Source organism: Gavialis gangeticus, unplaced genomic scaffold (assembly GCF_001723915.1).
Source record: "Gavialis gangeticus isolate Ggan-Ray unplaced genomic scaffold, GavGan_comp1, whole genome shotgun sequence".
Lineage (NCBI taxonomy): Eukaryota > Metazoa > Chordata > Crocodylia > Gavialidae > Gavialis > Gavialis gangeticus.
In genome coordinates this window covers 50,467,241-50,473,917 of record NW_017729026.1, presented here as the reverse complement: position 1 = coordinate 50,473,917, position 6,677 = coordinate 50,467,241, and the positions used below count along the sequence as shown (strand labels likewise).

The 6,677-nt window shown below is 38.6% G+C and overlaps 1 protein-coding gene across 2 annotated transcripts in view; it reads right to left on the bottom strand.

Moving 5' to 3' along the window:
* The window catches only part of BACH2 (BTB domain and CNC homolog 2), a 231,169-nt gene extending 225,790 nt beyond the window's left edge, over positions 1-5,379 (bottom strand). For both annotated transcript variants that reach the window (XM_019520204.1, XM_019520203.1), the window contains exon 1: positions 5,250-5,379. The gene's annotated coding sequence lies outside the window, so the exon portion shown is untranslated. The remainder of the gene's footprint in view (positions 1-5,249) is intronic.
* Between the last annotated feature and the right edge of the window lie 1,298 nt (positions 5,380-6,677).

Sequence of the window (6,677 nt, the reverse complement as noted above, 5' to 3'; positions counted from 1 at the left end):
GTGGGGAAGAGGGATTAAAAAAAACCAAAAAAAACCATATCAGTCTTGCCACAAACTCTCAAAGAGATGGCTTGACTTTTCTTTTTCTTAAATTACCCAGGTTTACACCTTTAAGAGATCATCTAGTCTCAATAGTCCTGTCTTCAGCTCTGTCAGAGTTAAGAAAATACTGCTACAGGACACTGAGACACAGATATTTCTGTCTAGTTGAAATACTGGGAACAAGTCATATTTTTGGTTCCTGGTAGCTCTGCGCAGCACATGTATCCAGTTCAGTATTTGGCAGCTTATGGCCCATGAACTGGATCTGGCCAGCAAAGAGGTCAGATCTGACCCAGTAAGGGAAGCTGGTGGATCACGTCACACACAGCTGCCTGTCCCCTCTGCAGCACCCTTCCTGCTGCTCTGTTGTGCCTGTGCTTATCCTCACTGAAGAAGGGCTGGAGGCTTGAACTCTCTGCAGGGCAGAGATTTGGTCACATAATGGGATTGATGCACAAAATTCTTTCTAGTGGAAGTTCATCTCCTCCACCTGTAAACTACTGGAATTCAAGATTTTCCAAGGGAGACAGGAGAAAAAAGCCACACTTAATCCCCTAGCTACCTGAATCACCCTCACTGCCACAGTATCTAAGACTGTTTACAGACATTAAAAAAATAAAACAAAAACAAAAAAAACCTCCACACATTTTATCAGAAAAGACCATGTGTTAGTTTGACTTGGCTTCACAGTGTCTGCATAGATCGGGTGCTTCAGCAGGGCTTATTGGCGCTTTTATCTACAGCTGATTCAATCAGCTATTAGATAAAAGCACCAAAAAATCTCCATGAAAGCTCACGATCTATATAGACACTGCAGAGCCAAGTCAAACTAACCTTCTGCCTTTTCTGGGCATGAGATGGGCTCAACATGAGAGCATGCTGATCCTAAAGTAAAATAATGTTTTGTTTTTTAATGACTGCAAGCAGTCTAAGTGACGGACAAGTGTCAGTAGAATTTATCATTAAAGACCCGGTGAGGAAGGGAGGAATTAGCAACATATTAAAGATAGGCTAATAAGCTATACAGCAATTAAAGAGTTTACCCAACACCCCAGAAGAAATGTGTAGGTCAGTAGAAGAATTCCAGTCCCATGCCCTAGTGTTATACTTTCTTTCCTCCTCTGGCACCACTTTTAGATTACTGCATGTTTACTGATCAACGCAGTTACTTCATTTAGTCAGTCATAGCATTCTATTATGCTGTTTTCTACACAAAAAAATACAGCCCAAACTAATGTTTACCAGAACCTATTTTCACTATTTTTTCTATATTCCAACCTTAGGTTCACATGAGCATCACTTTTGCTGTCACTTCCACAGTTCTTTTATCTGTGCTCTACATTTACATAATCACAAGCTTCATTAAAACATTTCAGTGATATTTAGATCTAGTTTTCTTATTTACAGTTTCAAAAATGAAAGAGAAGATACTTATTAACAAATTTCTATATGTATACAAGAACAAAATGGATATATTTGGAAAATCAAAGCTATAAAATGCACATCAATTCTTTGATTTGAGTCTGTCTTAAAACACATGCTCAATATTTCTATATAATATATCAAAATATCTGATCAGCTGAGGAAGTCCTGCTATTAGACCAAGGAGTTAGAGTACCTAGGATGAATTCTTGGTTCCGCTACTGAATCATTGTACAACTCTGGACAACTTATTTAACCCCACTGTCACTAAAACTTTAACATGGGTAGAAAAGGCCTGCCTTATTTATCTTTACAATGCTTCCCTGAAGTTTAACTGGCATTTGAAAATGTCTACACCAAATGTAATGTTACTACGAAAGTGTACAGTCCTATATTTATGTTAGCAAGTGAAAGTTTACCATGAAAACAATATTTCACAGAACAATTTACAGAGGCTACCCCCTATAAAAAGGGTCTAGCATTTGGGGATATCCTCCCCTGCACTCATCCCTGCCCAAACCAGCCAATTTTCACCTGTGTACAATAAATACTATTATAAGAAATGCTCCAGGCATTTGTGAGAAAGTGTTACAAACCTACAGACTTTCAAGAATGCCCTCTTCAGTGTGAATGTTTATTTGAGTGCAATCCAAACTAACCATAACTAACTAAAGCATATCAGGACACATACACTCTCTACTGCTAGTGAAACTTTCTGCTTACTTTTACCCCTTTGTGCATACCCAGCCATCTCAGGTGACAAAATAATGTGAAATTGTTATGTCTAAGACAGCTGAGCACCTGCAAAAATAACCTTCCAAAAATATTTATTATTTAGTCCACTCAGCAGCTGGAAAAACAATTACTTACCAAAGACCGTTGATATTTCGTATTACTTAACTGTTGGAAAAGCTACTTGAGAAACATTATTAAAGTTTACCTTGGTTGTTTAAAAATCTCTCTCATATTTGGGACTACTCAGGCACTGGACAAGCCACTTTTTCACACTATTGAGTGGCCATATGTATCTCAAGGTAAAAAGACATACAAAGTGAGATTGTTTTGAATCTGATAATCAATTAAGGGCTTTGGCATAATTCATTTTAAAATTGCTAAAGCAATACTTCTGAGACCAAAGGTCTCAATCCAGCCTAGGATTAAGTCAAGACCACCTCAGAATGAGCTACATGTATAACTAGATCAAATACATAAATCTAGCATTAACGTCAAGTATTCTGCACAGTGCAAATATAGTAACAAGAAATAAAATACAAAATAACAGTAATAAAACCAACCACAGTCAAGTTAGACAAGTTGGTTCCCTTTGCATTTCAAAAATTCATTCTTATTTATATTGTGGTAGCACTTGCTGGGCCATTTAGGACTGAGTTCTCCTTTTGCTGTCCTATGTGTTGTATAGGACAAGCACTAAGGCCAGATTCTCAAGGCACCAAACTCCTATTGATCTGAGTGGGAGCTAAGTGCCTGAATACCACTCAAGAATTAGGGAGTACACGCTAAACAGCCAATGTATGTGTGAGATGTCAAAAGTATAAATCTTTTTACTTAAAATAGTTTTCCCCAGGCAATTCCTTTGCTACCCCACTTGTCCAGGTAGCTTAGCCAATTCACTCTACCACTATCAATGAACTTGACCCCATTCTCCCACCTTGCCCACCCACAGTTATGGAATTTGGCATAACCATCCCACAATGCCTAGTTAAGTATTCAACACTCAAAGTGATGGTCAATGGGATAAGTGGCAAACAGCATACTGCAAAATTGAGGCAAAGCATATTGTAGTGAAATTCACCTGGACCAAAAGTTTCAGCTATCAACACAGAGCAGAAGGATTTTAAGATCTATTCCAGAACAAGCAGACTGAATTGATCCAATTTATTTAATATCAAGTGCTTAAGAGACCAGATGAACTGAACTGGAATTTGTACCTTTTATTACCACCTGACATGGAAGGACTGTTTTTTTCTTAAGGTGTTGGGCACTCTGTCCCCAGGCCAGCAAAGCACATGCTTACTTTTAGTGCATGAGTTGTACTTTATAGGCCTAAATCCCACAATCATTCTCTTTGCCTAGGAAGAGGCCAGTATTGTTCAGGGCCATTTTAAAGGTACGTTGGATTGTGCATCTTAGAGAGAAGTTGTTTTTCCTACACAGGAACAGAGGAAACATGAAGAATTGTAGGGGCTGCCCTTCTCTCTCCTTGCCAGGCCAAGGGATGGATGGGCAGAGTTCACTGTCCAGGGTCAGAGCTACAGTACTAACCCTTTCACAACCACTGAGCAACCAAAACCCATTGCCTATTTGGCAGCAGCTGTGAAAAGGTTAACATAACCTTTTGATAATGCTATAAAGTGTACTCTGCCTTCATGGTCAGGACTGAGCCTTGAATATGTTCTTTTTGTTCTTTTAATTTCTTTTCATTGAATTCTGCCTTTCCAAGATAGGGTGCATTTTATATTTGGGGGCTGAGGCAGGAAAGGAAAAACAATACTTTATTGACAATACTAAAAAAACCAAAACAAATTATAAAACTGAGGGCAACGTAAGCAGGAAGGAGAAGGAATCTGTGTTAATTTAACAACCATTTCAAACTAGGACCTTTTTTGCTAAGTGACCTTAATGCCTATTTGTATGCGATTTCCTGAGAAATCTCTTGGAGTTTATAATTAAAAATGTGTTTTAATTTTTAAACACCAGCAAATCCAGCTTGGAACAGGGTTCTTATTTGTTCATGTGTCATCATCACCATCACTGAGGAATCCAGAAGGCAAAATTCAACCCTTGCTTATAGCTACATGAAATTATATGGGTTGTGTTAATATGATTAGATTAATATGGCCAGATTAGATGATAATATAGACCTTTCTAGTCCTAAAGTCCACAAATCTACAAATTATTTCAAATCAAAGCAAGTAAGTTACTGTCTGCACCACACAGAATCATGCTAGGAAGGGATTTCCAGGGTTATCTAGTCCAACCCCTTGCACAGTTGCAGGATTTGCTACTCCTAAATCATCCCTGTCAATCATTATTGTGCCCTTCTTGAGTCTCCAATGAGACTACAATTTCCTTAGGTATATTTGCACTGGAGGGTTGAACTGCTGCAGTTATGCCAACATAGAATACAATTCAAGATTATTTGCAGTTTTAGGTGTTTCACAAGGTAAGATTCCTTACTGCTCTGTGAGGATGAGGATTTACAAACTAGCTGGGAGTATATACAACTGCAGCAAACAGTTGCTTGGGACTGCAGAGGGGCATCAGCTGCCTAGGACCACTACCCAACTCCAGCTGAACAGACAATGGTTCTTTTTGAACTAAAACTGCACTAGTTCGTCTTTAGTTTGCCATGCCACTGTGAAGGAAGTGGATTAATCTGGGTTCTACTGTACCTATACCACTACAAAATAGAAATATAACCCAATGAGGATGACGCCAAAGCCACACACAAAGGCAAAAACATGCACTGACAAATGGCAAAAACCTGCATGGATTTTCTTTTAATTTCTCTTCAGATTGATGTAGAGATGCTTATATTTTTCTAGAGAGCTTTTTGCAAATGCATCTAGGAGCTATAAAATAAGCTGAAAAAAGAGACTCTGCCCATATTTCCAAGGCATGAGCCCTCTGTATGCACTTTAGACAACATGGCAGCTTGCGATGTTCACTACTACCATTTAACAGACAGTATGTTAAACCATAACATTGTAGGGAGCAATTTTAAAAAACAAATAATTTTACACCGCATGTTCAAAAATACTTACCCAAGACACAGCCCCTGGCAGCTCTTTCCAGGGAAACAAATTGCAGCTTTAAGCAGTTTACTGTCTCATAAACTGGCTGTTGTGGCTCAGCTCCTCTCACAGAAGCAGCACCTACAGATATACCTGAAGAGGAAACACAACCAAAATGCTTTGTGAGCAAATATGTAAATCCACTTAACTCTGTTTACCAAGATAGGTCCAAAAGCAGTTTCAATGGAAGTATATAAAATTTTCCAACTGGCTTAGAAATGCAGCCTCTCTACAGCAATTACTGAAGGACACCAGAGACGCATCTAGAATGGTCTTTACATTTCTTAATTGCACGTAAGAAAATAATATATTAGTGCATCAAATAAGCCAAAACTCAGTAAAGAATCCTTATTTTTTTTCTTTCCTTAGATGGAGGAGATGACGGTTATAAGCTCTTAAACTGAGAGGCAGTTGAAATTCTGTGGCTTATGAATATTTTATTGATTTTTTTGTGAAAGAAAATGTCTGCCTTTTTTCGACTACTTCATAAAGCTGGTCAAAACTTTTAAATGTTAAGCCTTTCAATGAAGAAGTATATTTAAAAAATAGCAAAAAATTTTCACACTTTTTTCAGCCAGCTCTACTTGGATTGTTCTTAAGGAACGTATGATGGAATTCAGGCCTTCACTGGAATCTGTGGCAAAACTCCAGCTGATTTCAGTGGGAACAGAAATTTCTCATCTTAAGCTCATATTCAAACAAATATATATATATATATAAATAAATAAAAGATGAAGATACTAGTACCATTAAAAAACAAGGTTTTCTTGTATGTGTGTTTGCTCATTAAACCGAGGCACAAGCAATTAAATGAATGGGCAAATTAACACAGACCTGTAAGGGCACTGCACTGGGGGAGCTACAGTTGCTTATTTTTTAAACCAATTTTAATCTGCCACTGCAGGTCTGTACTGTTGCTTTCTATTAGATACATTTCCTAGCCTTCCTGCTCTGTACTGAATCCCTTTATTCCACCCACATCCTATCATAACTCATATTGCCTGGACTGTTACTGAGACTACTACCGTCACAATGAGCTGGACAAGGAAGAAACAGTGACACATCTTTTTGCTAGGCTTGTATCAACTCATCCATTGTACACAAGGCTGATATTCTTTAAAAATGTTAAATCCCTTCTAAAAGTAGTTACTGGACCTGACTACGCATGACAGAAGATTAATTTTTGAAAGCTTAACCCTATATAACCCTATATGTTTAACGATTTCTTTGCCTCTGTCTTCCTAAGTAGGGACCAGAACAGCCACCTCCCTGCTGGGCCCCCCTCGGGCCCTGGGGGGAGGCACACTTGGGCCAAGGGTTAGCGAGGAAGTAGTTAGGGAGCTTCTAGAGGGGCTGGACGTATTCAAGTCAGCCGGTCCGGACAATCTCCACCCTAGA